Source organism: Garra rufa, chromosome 18, assembly GCF_049309525.1.
Source record: "Garra rufa chromosome 18, GarRuf1.0, whole genome shotgun sequence".
NCBI lineage: Eukaryota > Metazoa > Chordata > Actinopteri > Cypriniformes > Cyprinidae > Garra > Garra rufa.
The window spans coordinates 4,866,850-4,880,801 of NC_133378.1; the positions used below are offsets into that span (position 1 = coordinate 4,866,850).

General features: G+C 35.9%; 1 protein-coding gene across 1 annotated transcript in view; it reads right to left on the reverse strand.

The window, feature by feature from the left end:
* Positions 1-13,952, reverse strand: part of tns2a (tensin 2a) — a 48,574-nt gene that overhangs the window by 21,921 nt on the left and 12,701 nt on the right. Inside the window, exons 3-4 of the mRNA XM_073823630.1 lie at positions 1,441-1,479; positions 463-501 (exon numbers count right to left, since the gene is read on the reverse strand). The gene's annotated coding sequence lies outside the window, so the exon portion shown is untranslated. The remainder of the gene's footprint in view (positions 1-462; positions 502-1,440; positions 1,480-13,952) is intronic.

A 13,952-nucleotide genomic window follows, 5' to 3' on the forward strand; every position in this document is an offset into this window, starting at 1 on the left:
AGTAATGATGCTGAAAATTTAGCTTTGATCACAGAAATAAATTACATTTTAAAATATTTTCAAATAGAAAGCGGTTATTTTAAATAGTAAAAACATTTCAGAATTTGACTGTTTTTACTGTACTTTGTATATAATAAATGCAGTCTCGGTGAGCAGAAGAGACCTCTTTCAAGATCTTACTGTTCAAAAACTTTTGACTGGGAGTGTATAATAGCATTATCACACGTTACTCATTATTACATACAACAACACTATTATTACTATTATTAATTATGATTTCTTTATAGTTATATTGAATGAATCACACTATGTTCGGTGTGAGAGTCAAACCAAATCACACCAAAACAATTTCAGTATGTGTACCACTGAATATTAGTACAATATCACTGAAATATTAACTTAAAATCTCACTGGGTACTTCACATATCAATAAATAATGAAAGAGTGGAAACAAGTTCTTACCAGATGCTGAATGTGTCTAGAGGAGGATGTTCCCCTTCGCTGCAGCAGATGAGAACACAGATATAATATCATAAACAGAGCAACAACACAAAAATGTGTCCTATTTTATAATTACTTCCTGAAGCATCATGCAGTGTGTATCTGAACCAGCAGCGCCATTAGTAGGCACTCAAAAATGTATGACACTCCTGTTTACATAAACACAACTAAACCAAATGAAACTAACAAACACGCTAAAGAATTACACACTCGTGAATGTTAAAATTCTTTATCTAAACAACATTTTTAGCCACCATGCAATACAAAAATATACTAAAGTTCAAACGTTTGGGGTCAGTAAGATATGTAAAGACATATGATGTGATATATAGATATCTTATTAAAAATATATCACGGTTTAACAAAAATATTTGGCAGAACAACTATTTTTAACATTGATAATAATAAGAAATGTTTCCTGAGTATCAAATTAGAATATTAGAATTATTTCTGAAAGATCATGTGACGCTGAAGACTGAAGTAATGATGCTGAAAATGCAGCTTTGCGTCACAGAAATAAATTTTATTTGACAATATATTCAAATAGCAAACAGTTATTTTAAATTGTAAAAATATTTCACAATATTACTATTTTTGTTGTATTTTTTTAAATAAAAACACAGCCTTGGTGAGCATAATAAACTTCTTCCAAACATATTTAAAAACTTGTACCAACCCCATATTTTTTTAAACAGTTTTGAATGACGCTTTACATGGTTTTTAAACATAAAGGATGCCAGAGAAGTAATTTTACCACTTTTTACCACTAGCAACTCAGTAAAGCAGGTGAAAAAGTAAATAAACAAAGAGCAAATGAACAAGGAAGTAATCAATGAGTGAACCAATGAGTGGGAAAGACATCCTGCTGGTATAAATAATAAGTAAGTAAGGACAAAGATGATAAAATACAACAGATAGAAGATAAACAGAAAGTCTTACCAGTTCGGAGGGCTGCGCTGGGATGCAGGCTGTGTTGATCTGAAACAGAGAAAAGCAACATGATTTAAACCCAAATTTACAAACCCAACACAGTCACATTCGTTCATAACCCTGACTTCTTTCCCTGGGACGAGGGGAAGGGAGTGGTAAAGAGGGATCTGCTAGGATGAGGAGAAGGAAATGCTTCCCCAAAGCAACAGATAAGCAAACTATCTGCTGATAACACTGAGACTGGAGAAAAAGTGAGATGCAAGGGATTGTGGGTGATGGGCAGTAACTGAACACATTAGCATGCACATTCCTCTGGCATGACCCTGTGCAAAATAACAAAACACAACAACATAAATTGTGGTACAGCATATATGATGGACAGCCCTGAACCCACCCAAACAGACACACAGATATGTTTACATGTTTTGTCGTACAGGCTAAAGGGGGCGGAGGCGTCATTAGTGTGCTTACAGAAGGCGGGAAAACGTGTGTGTGTGTCTGTGTGTGTTTGTGTGCGATGACATTCACGCTTATGTAACATGAAGCGCCCCCCTCAGCTCCCCACACATCCGATCCCCTGCCCAGTCCTGGCCTGTTTGTTTGGCCACAGGAAAAGGGCTGAGGCAGGGAGAAGCGCACAGACGCTACACTAGGCCTTGACCTACGGCTATGCGTTTAGGGAGTGAGATAGAGGGTTATTAAAAGACTGTATGTTTTTGCTCAACAAGACAATGAAACATAACTTATGAGGCTCTGGAGGATGGAGGGACTTGGGTGTTTGTCTCCAGTTACATGCCAGCAATCCAAAATGGGAGTTCTGTGGCTTTTAGCATGTTTGTGTTGGCATTGAGGTTTTCTATATGCTTATGTAGCTATATTCTAGAGCAGATACAGTTGCAATCGAAATGATTCAACCCCCTTGACCTGCAGGACATTTTGCTGTAGAGAACATTTTGTGAAAAGAATTCAACAAAGGCATCAGTACACTATTAGAGGAAGTTTATTCATACATATTTGAGTAATTCTAAGAACGTAAGTTGATGAATAATAATGAAAAAATCAAATTTCAAAATTATCAAAATTATTCAACCCCCAAAAGTCGAATTTGGTGCAGAATCTTTTATTCTTTAAAACTACCAACAAACGCTACTTGGAAGTGCTTAGAAGCTTCTGTCAGCTCTCTACTACAATCTTGTCCCATTATTAATAATCTTTTTTTTTTTTATAAATTGGCTATGTCATAATTATTCAACCCCCTATTCAACAATGCTGTTTTTTAGTCACTTATTTGTATGGTGGGGAACAAAATTGTATTAAAACACAATTAAACCTTTAGAAACTCTATTAGAAAACTGAATTAGCTTGGGCTGTTACACATACCTACAGTTAGCCAATGCATGTGCTGAAGTTTGAGTAGCTAATGTGATGAAGTCAACAGAGCTCTCACAAAAGCTACAGAGAAGCTATAGAAGAGAAATAATTGTATTACTTTAGAAAGTCTAAGGCTATATGAGGATTTCCAAGACATTAAAAGTACCTAGAGACACAGCTTACAGCCTTATTCCTTAGTTTAAAATGTGTTGCGCCGGTAAACATTTGAGGGCGTTGAAGAAAAAGCACAATATCATAAAATGTTTGATCAGAACAACTGAGGAAAAACCTGCAATGTACAGCCAAAAACTTCCAAGATGACCCATTGAAAGGTGGAAAAACATTTCAATGCAGAGTATAAGATGAACACAAGACAAGCATGTCTTTCATGTTGGGGCATCTTGCCGAATGCCATTCGTGATCAAGAAGAACATACAACGCTAACCTGAACATGCTCAAATTAATTTGGATAGATCGAGTTCTGGAAGAATATTTTATGGAGTGAGTACCAAACTGGAACTTTTTGTACCCATGGATCAGTGATATGTCTGGTGCAGAAAAGGCAAAACTTATAAGCAGAAGAACACCATCTCCATCATCAGACTTGGAGGTGGATCAGTCCTGTTTAGGGTTGTTTTACTGCAGCAGGAAGTGGAAATCATGACTGTATGAAGGACTTCCTGGATTCTTTAAAGTATCAGGCAATTTGGCAAGAATTGTGATGCCTTTGTTGCAAAGACTGAAGCTGATAATCAATAGACTTTACTGCACAATCATCCCAAAGTATACATCCAAATCTACTTGGTTCAGGGATCAGTCATAGAATGTTCTTGAGTGGCCTGTTCAGTCTCCAGATTTTAATTCTCATTTGGTTAAATTAGAAGAAAGCAGTGGCAAAGTGAAAACCAAAGATTATCAGTGATCTGAAAGCTTTTTCAGGTGAGGAATATATTACATATTGACATTATCATTTTTAATATGCCATAGATGCATTATAGATGCATTTTGTATAAAGTCCTGGATCTTCAGAAAAGGTGCATGCCATTGCAACTGTATGTGGATTTAAATTTGACCAAAAATTGGTCCAAAAGTACTGATGACTCATTCTGCACTTATGGGTTTGTTCTTTATTTTATCCAATCAAATTCTCTCTTGATTAGATTTACAAAATAGCACACTGCTGTACTACTTATATTTAGAGCGTGTGAATTTAAAGGAGTAGTTCACTTTCAGAACAAAAATTTACAGATAATGTATTCACCCCCTTGTCATCCAAGATGTTCATGTCTTTCTTTCTTCTGTCGTAAAGAAATTATGTTTTTTGAGGAAAACATTTCAGGATTTCTCTCCATATAATGGACTTCTATGGTGCCCCCGAGTTTGAACTTCCAAAATGCAGTTTAAATGCGGCTTCAAAGGGCTCTAAATGATCCCAGCCGAGGAAGAAGGATCTTATCTAGCGAAACTATCAGTTATTTTCTGAAATCATTTACAATTTATATACTTTTTAGTCTCTACGCAGAGTACACACAGAGCTGGACAAGACAAGCATTTGAGGTTAAAAAGTATATAAATTGTAATTTTGTTTTAGAAAATAATCGATTGTTTTGCTAGATGAGACCCTTCTTTCCTCGGCTGTGATCGTTTAGAGCCATTTGAAGCTGCATTTTGGAAGTTCAAACTCAGGGGCACCATAGAAGTCCATTATATGGAGAGAAATCCTGAAATGTTTTCCTCAAAAAACATAATTCCCTTACGACTGAAGAAAGAAAGACATGAACATCTTGCATGACAAGGGAGTGAGTACATTATCTGTAAATTTGTGTTCTGAAAGTGACTGAAAAACTACCCCTTTAAGCTCACGCACTTATTTGTTCAAAAATACAGTAAAAACGGTAATATTGTGAAACATTATTACAATTTAAAACCTGAATTTTCAGCATCATTACTCCAGTCTTCACATTGATTGTCAACAGAAATGATTTTTTTTATCAGTGTTGAAATCTTTCAGGATTATATTATTATTATTTTTAGGAAGAATGTTCAAAAGAACAGCATTTATTTAAAACAGAAATCTTTTTGTAACTTTTGGTCAATGCATCTTTGCTGAATAAATATTACTAAAAGTAAACATATTAAATAATTAATATATAATAAACACATTTTATTTCAAATAAAATCTTGATTGACCTCAAACTTCCGAACAATAAGTTAAACTTTGCATTAAACTTGACCCTCTATTTTCAGCTGAACACACCTGATATCAGCAGAAATTGTTAACATTTCTTTCTTGACTCATTATTTAGTTCAACTGCCAAAATAATTTATTGAATTGAATTCAAAAAGTTAAATAACCATTTTTAAGGAGTATCCAGTGTACACTGTTTAGTAAACAGTTCACACTTATGTTTTTGTGTGTTGCTAGGTGGGATATTATAATATCAAGTTTCCTTTTTTCTTGGCTAAAAAAGCTGCCGACACATTTGAAGAAAGTGAACGATTATGTCTCAAAACGCAGTGATGATAGAACTCAAAGATAATATTTCACTCCAGTGGAACAGAACATCTTCCCCATGGTATACAAAGACAAGAGATCTCTCTCTAGTTCTTCCCACACACAAACCCGCCTGTAACACTGTAAGGGAAGATAAGTGTTAAGTGAAACACAGTGTAACTATTTTTACCAGGTGTAAAAGATATCACTGCATCTGTGGTAAAGACATCAGCCGCTGAGAGCCAATTACTGACCCTCTTATGCTCTGTCGCTATGAGCAGATGTTACTTTTTTAATGCCCCTTTCGCTCTTTCTGTTTTTTTTTTGGTTTGTTTTTTTAATTCCCTGGGAACATTTTTCTGCTTCCTCTGGTAAATTTTCCCCTGCTTCCATCCATCCATTCCCTTTTTCCTCTGCATGTCAATCATTCCACAAACATTTCCTCATTCATCCTGTTCATATTTTCATACATCACTCATTCACCCTTTCTCTTCCTTTGTTACAGTAGTTTGGGCTTCACTTAGAAAATTGTACCACAGTTTCTACCAAAATACAGCATCATTCTAAAGTCTAAAAAATACTATTTTATTATTAAATATTATTACAATTTAAAATAACTGTTTAAAGGGACAGTTCACCCAAAAATGAAAATTACCCAATGATTTACTCATCCTCAAGCCAGGTGTATATGACTTTCTTCTTTCAGACGAATACAGTCAGAGTTCTATTAAAAATGTCTTGGCTCTTCCAAGCTTTACAATGGCAGTGATGGCTGTTGAGATTCTGAAGTTCAATAAAGTGCATCCATCCATCATAAAAAGTGCTCCACATGCCTCCAGGGGGTTAAAAAGGCCTTCTGAAATTAATCAATGCATTTGTGTAAGATAAAACATCTATATTTAAAATTTGAAGCTAGAGATTACTGTTTATAAAGTTTTAAATATCTATATTTTTCTTACACAAACACATCACTTCACTTCAGAAGTCTTTATCAACCCCCCGGACCTATGTAGAGCACTTTTTTATGATGGATGGATGCACTTTATTGGACTTCAAAATTTCAACAGCCATTCACTGCCGTTATAAAGCACTGCATTATAAAAGCCAGGACATTTAATATAACTCCAATTGTATTTGTCTGAAAGAAGAAAGTCATATACACCAAGGATGGCTTTTATTTATATTTAATGTACAGCCATTATTCCAGTCTTCAGTGTCACATGATCCTTCAGAAATCATTCTAATATGCTTATTTGCAGTTCAAGTAAAATTTCTTCTTATTATCAATATGTTGAAAACAGTTGTGCTGCTTAATATTGCATAGAAACTGGCATTTTTTCAGGGCTTTTTAATGAATAGAAAATGAAAAAGAACAGCATTTATTGTTTTAAGATTTTGAAACATGTCTTGTCACTTGTTATAAATGTCTTCATACAATTGAATGATCCACAGCTGTTTGTTTAGTGATAGTTGTTAATGAGTCACATTTAGAACAACTGAGGGACTCATATGCAATGATTACAGAAGGTTCAAACACTGCATTAAGGAAAAACATGGAAAAACAATGCATTAAGAGCTGGAGTGTGAAAAGTTTTGAACAGAATGAATACATTTTTCATATTTTGCCTAAATATAGCATTTCATTTAGTACTGCCTATCAGAAGCTAGCTATAGAAGATACTTACATGTTTCCCAGAAGACAAAATAAGTTAAATTTACCCTGATTTTCAAATTCAAAAAGTTTTCACCCCCCCAGGCTCTTAATGCATCGGTTTTCCTTCTGGAGCATCAGTTTGTGTTTGAACCTTCTGTAATAGTCGCATATGAGTCCCTCAGTTGTCCTTAGTGTGGCACCTGAAGATTTTTTCTGAAGAACAGCGGGCAGTTTAACTGTTCAGGACAAACAAGGGACTCATGAACAACTATCACTTAACAAAAAAACACAGCTGTGGATCAATAAGGTAACAACACAGTATAAGGAATCAAGTGTATGCAAACTTTTGAACGGGTTATTTTTTATAAATTAACTATTATAATAAACTATTATTTTCTCTTGTGTTCTATATGTAAACATCTTTTATGTGAAATATCTCACTCAGGTCCATGTTAAATAAAAAATAACAATCATTTTGTATGATTACTCAAATTTTTTTCTGTACAAAACTACTAATGGGTCACTAAGGTGTTCAGATTGTTTTTAGAATGTTACTGCTGTAGGCCCCTCGTAGGATGCTCTTGGTTGTTGCTTACAGACCCCATCAAAAGAGGTCCCCACCCAAGTATAGATATGTGTGCTTATGGGATTTTTCTTAGCTATTTCATCGTCCAACAGCCTGTCTGCTGAGAAAAGTAATATCACATCTCATCCAAACAATATTTGAGGTATCACTCAAGTCCATAGCACAGAAAGTGCTGGGCGAGCTACACACCAAAGTTTAATACGCAGGATTATGGGTTTGTTCAGATCCCGAAGTATGAGCAACAACCACTAATAAGCGTAGCACCCATGCTATTTTGGTGGAAACTATAGTTACCATGGTAAATTTTTGTTGCTGCACAAGCCTGAGCGTTTCTGAATCCAAAATACTTCTCTCTTTCCTCTCGCTAATCTTTTTCCTCTCCTCCACGCCAGGACTCTTTTGTTTCTTCCTGTATGTAACCTTCTTTCTCTCCCTCCATCACTCGCTCTGACTTTCTTTCTCCTTATCCAATCCACACTTTCCGCTTTTCATTTTTCCCTCATTTAACAAAATGCCAATCCGCTCCACCTCCCTCAGACCGGCCGGACTGCCGCCAGAACAAACTCCGAATTCCATCTGGAGAGCCAAATCTTACGCACGACTCCTGCAGCAGCCTTTCATCCCACTTTTTTTAACCATTATTCTTTCTTCCCCAACCCATGTCCTTATTTCCCTCGCTCCATCTGTCTCTGAAGTAACAGCAGCCCCCTGTTTTGTGCCCCTGTGTTCTGCTGAGAGCCCAGAGGAATATGTTCCCACGTGTAATGGGACGTTTAGGGTGAGGAGCGGTCCACAAGCGAGTACAGCAGTAGTAAGGAAGGGTATTTATGTGACAGGGATGTGTTTTGACTCTAGAGTGACTCCACACCAAATCAAAGCTCCAAACAAAACACGGCTGAGCTCATTACTGACGTCACGCTTGGAGTAAGAGACACTGTTTACACTCTCACAGCAACCTTACACAACCTATATCATGTTGTTTATTATATGTCATTATACTACAGGGCCGTTGAATGCTTGAATCTGATTGGCTGACGAACGTTCTAGAGGTGTGCATTATATTCAGGGAAACGCACGGCGAACATAGTTCCAGCAGTGTTGCCAGATTGGGCGGGTTTCCGCCCAATTGGTCTTCTTTTGATCGGCTTGGACCGGAGAATAACGCATTGGGCGGGTAGACAAAATTTGGGCTGCTTTAAAAAATTAAAAGCCGCCCAATCAGCAGTTTTTTTCTTCGCTTTTATCATTAGTCATGTTATTTTAGTACGTTCGAGCTCAAAGTATCACAGTAATATAATGTGTAGTGCAGTCATCAACTCATTTTTGCTTAACGCAACCCTTACTGGTTTAGTTTAACAGAGACCTGTCAATCAATTCACGTCTTTTACGTTAGTGAGATGTGATGACTTGTGAGTGACGAGGTTTTACATTACATTTGTTTCTCATCACTTTATTGTGCACTTTTTGCACAGAAATTAGCATATTTTTTACTGTGGACATTGATAATGATGCATGCGTTTTTCCAAGGGTTAAAGTCATCGGTTAATTTCCACTTTGAAAAGATTTCTGGACATTTTACGCATATTTTCGGACTGTTTTGATCCATATTCCTGTGAAATTGATTTATCTTTCTTTTATTTTGTCATTATTCTTTTTTTAAAGAGATAAATATGGTCCTTATCAACCTAGACATTGCACTAAAATTCTCATTATTTTGGCAGTTAAAATTTGGGCTGGTTTTTGTTGAAGTGGGCGGGTTTTGGTGAGCTTTTGGGCTGGAAATCGTCAACCTGATCTGGCAACACTGAGTTCCAGGCAGCTTTTGACCGCAGTACATGTCTATATCACTTCGCCACACATTTCAGTTATAAAGATCCTTACAGCCCAAAACAGCAAAACAACCAAAAGCTACAGTGACACTGGCAAAACTAATACATACGGTAAACAACAGGATAAAAACGACAGATTATGTCCATGATTTTTCCACAATATTACGTTTTATTATGTACGGAAAGCACATACTCTATTTCTCTCGCTCTCTCTCACTCACAGACGCACACACATACGCTGCGTCCGAAATCGCAAACTTCCCTACTATATAGAACGCGAAAAACAGTATGTGAGGCGACTAGTATGTCCGAATTCATAGTATTCGAAATACAGTAGGCGAGAAGTACCCGGATGACCTACTGCTTCCGCCTGAATTCTGCAGTACGCATCCGATGGACACTTCAGGCTCCAGGAGAGGAGTCGTTATTCGAAAAAATGGCGGAAAGTGGAGACGCGGCGGATGTAATGTAATTTAAATGTAGTACCTACTGAAGCAGTATGCGATTTTGGACGCAGCAATACAGTTAGCACTCACATTAGCATCCGCGCTAATGTTGTTAGCGCATCTCTGACGATAAACAACTTAAAAACGACATGACAGTTCTCACGCGAGGTAACAACGGCGTGGTCTTGAAGAAAATGAACTTAAAGTTTAACTGTCAGTAGAGACGATGCTGCCAGTCACCTTTGAGAGACACACAGACTTGAGAGCAGTGTTGCCAGATCGGGTTGACGATTTCCAGCCCAAAAGCTCACCAAAACCCGCCCACTTCAACAAAAACCAGCCCAAATTTTAACTGCCAAAATAATGTGAATTTTATTGCCATGTCAAGGTTAATAAGGACCATTTTTATCTCTTTAAAAAAGAATAATGACAAAATAAAATAAAGATAAATCAATTTCACAGGAATATGGATCAAAACAGTCTGAAAATATGCGTAAAATGTCTTCTTTTCAAAGTGGAAATTAACCGATGACTTTAACCCTTGGAAAAACACATGCATCATTTTCAATGTCCACAGTCAAAATATGCTAATTTCTGTGCAAAAAGTGCACAATAAAGTGATGAGAAACAATGTAGCTGGCATTTACGTTCATGCACACACCCACGTTTTCTTATTTCAGTTACAATTATATTTAGAAGTCTTCTATTCATCTCTCACCACACTTAGACTTTTTATTGTGCAACTTATATTTAGGCCACTTTGCCATCGCAATTACTTCAAATGAATAAGCTGGATATTCAAAATCTTGCCCGTTATAGCGCCAAAACCTTGTCACTCACAAGTCATCACATCTCACTAACGTAAAAGACGTAAATTGATTGACAGGTCTCTGTTAAACTAAACCAGTAAGGGTTGCGTTAAGCAAAAATGAGTTGATGACTGCACTACACATTATATTACTGTGATACTTTGAGCTCGAAGGTATTAAAATAACAATCACTAATGATAAAAGCGAAGAAAAAAGCAGCTGATTGGGCGGCTTTTATTTTTTTAAAGCAGCCCAAATTTTGTCTACCCGCCCAATGCGTTATTCTCCGGTCCAAGCCGATCAAAAGAAGGCCAATCTGGAAACACTGCTTGAGAGAGGTAATTTACGATCTTAAACTCTCTTCCCTCTCTCTTGCCATCCGTCTGCTTGTCTGTCGGTCTGTCTAAACTTCATTATTAACTGCATTAGTTTGCTATCAACTGCTCAAGCGTCGTTACTAGTTCTCGTTTTGGAACTAGCAACAAAGCTGTTGGATGAGCTGCGTGAGAAATTAATTATACTCACAATAGCGTTTTAAGGATAAAAATCGGACGAATGTCTTGAAATATATCATTTGATCGATGTCTTGAGGTGTGGTAACTGTAGTATAAGCGGAATAATTGACTTCGGGCCGTAGAATTCTGCCAAAATAATGCACAACCGAGGTGGTGATGCGGTCACGACTCGAAGCGTAGAATTTTCTAAGAATTCTACGCCCGTCGTCAATTATTCCTTACTTAATTACTCACACTCATGTCGTTCCAAACCCGTAAGACCTTTGTTCATCTTCAGAACACAAATCAAGATATTTTTGATGAAATCCAAGAGTTTTCTGACCCTGCATAGACAGCGTAGACTTCCACGTTCAAAAAAGGTAGTAAGAACATCGATAAAATAGTACATGTGACATCAGTGGTTCAACCGGACTTGTGAAGAAAACCTCTGATGTCAAATGGACTATTTTACTGATGTCCTTACTACCTTTCTGGGCCTTGAACGTGTGAGTTATACAGGGTCAGAAAGCTCTCAGTTTCATCAAAAATATCTTAGTTTCTTTTCTGAAGATGAACGAAGGTCTTACGGGTTTGGAACAACATGAGAGTGAGTAATTAATGACAGAATTTTTATTTCTGGGTGAACTATCCCTTTAATTGTGCACCTTTTCCTTATTTTTTTACATTTAGCCATTCATTGGCACTCATTTAGTAAATTTTCTGCATATAAAACATACAAATAAGAGTGAATGTGAGCATATTTAAAAAAAGAAAAAACCCTGAAAATAGCAATTACTTCCATACTAAAATTGGACCTAGCATTTCCTTCACCATTTAGTTCCTTTATATTGTAAAAAAAAAAAACGTTTAAAATTGTGATGCCCAAATATATTTTAGAATTAAAATGTTTGATTTTAGCTGTATTTATTTTCAATTTATTCTGACCAAATATTCTACAAATTTCGACTTTATTTGAAGTACACTAGCATTCAAATGTTTTTTTTTTTTTTTGAAAAAATATTACTTTTATTCAGCAAGGACACATTAAATTGATCAAAAGTGACAGTAAATACATATATAAAGGCATGTTACAAAGATTTATATTTTAAATAATTGCTGTTTTTCTTTAACTTTCTAGTCAGCAAACAATCCTGAAAAAATGTTATCACAGTTTCCAAAAATATTAAGCAGTACAACCGCTTTCAATTTTAATATTAATAAGAAATGTTTCTTGAGCAGCAAGTCAGCATATTAGAATGATTTCTGAAGGATCATGTGACACTGAAAACTGGAGTAATGATGCTGAAAATTCAGCTTTGCATCACAAAAATAAATTACATTTTAAAATATATTCGCATAGCAAACAATTCTTTTAATTTGTAATAATATTTTACAGTATTACTTTTTACTGTATTTTTGATCAAATACACTACCAGTCAAAAGTTTTTGAACAGTAAGATTTTTTATCTCCTTTTCTCTCTTCTGCTCAAGCTTGCATTAATTTGATCCAAAATACAGCAAAAGCAGTAATATTGTGAAACATTTTTACTATTTAACTGCTTTCTATTTGAATATATTTTAAAATATAATTTAACTAGAATCATTATTCCAGTTTTCAGTGTCACATGATCATTCAGTATTATTATCAATATTTAAAACAGTTGAGTACATTCTTTTCATGATTTTTTGATGAACAGAAAAATCCTAAGAACAGCATTTATCTGAAATAAAAAAGCTTGTGTAACAAAATTAGCTAAAGACATTTCTATTTCAAGTAAATACTGTATTTCTGAACTTTCTATTCATCACAGAAACCTGAAAAAAATCTACTTAGTAGTTTTGAACATAATAATAATAATAATAATAAATATTTCTAAACAGCAAATCAGCATATTAGAATGATTTCTGAAGTATCATGTGATTGGAGTAATGATGCTAAAAATTCAGCTTTGAAATCACAGGAATAAATTACATTTTAAAATATATTCAAATAGAAAACAGTTATTTTGAATAGTAAAAATATTTTACCGTTTTTGCTGTACTTTGGATCAAATAAATGCAGGCTTGGAGAGCTGAAGAGACTTCTTTGGAAAAAAATAAAACTCTTTTAACTGGTAGTTTAAATTCAGCCTTTGTGAGCATAAAAAACAGCTTTAAAAAACATTTTATCAACCATTTTTACCAAAAACAATGTCTAACTTAGTAGTGTAGTGTAGTGTGTATGTGTAGTAGTTTTTCCACAGAGACTAACAGGATTTTATATTGTTTTATACATCTAGGAAGTTCCTGGACTGATTTCTGACATGGACTTTGATACTGTCATCTCAGTAGCAGCTGCTTCATCCGCTCTGAGCTCGTTTCCTGCTCATAGAGGTGTGAGGCTTTTTTAAGAGTTCCTCGGAGGCAGAGAGGAAATGTTCCTTACTGCTCTGTGTGCATGTACACGTGTGTGTTGGGGTCTGGAGAAAGAAACGAGGCTAGAGAGAGGAAGTGCAGATCAGAGGATGGCTAGAGAAGGATATGTAACAAGCCGTCATACTGTAACCCGTGCAGGAATACAAGAAGGGTGGAGATGAACATGAGAGCAGAGGAAATGGAGGAAGGAGGGGGAAAGAGATGGAGGGATGTCAGAGCAGTGGAGGAAGTGTGGGAGCAGAGCAAGGCTGGATGGTGGGTTTGGGTGTAAACAGTGTAATTATTGCGATTAGTACGAGCAAAGTGCAGTGGTCTCAGGAGGAACAGATACTGGATTTACACACATTCTTCACTACTGAGTGTGATTGAACATCTCAAGAAACATGTCAACATGTCCTGGTCCATATTTCAAGAAGAAGGTCA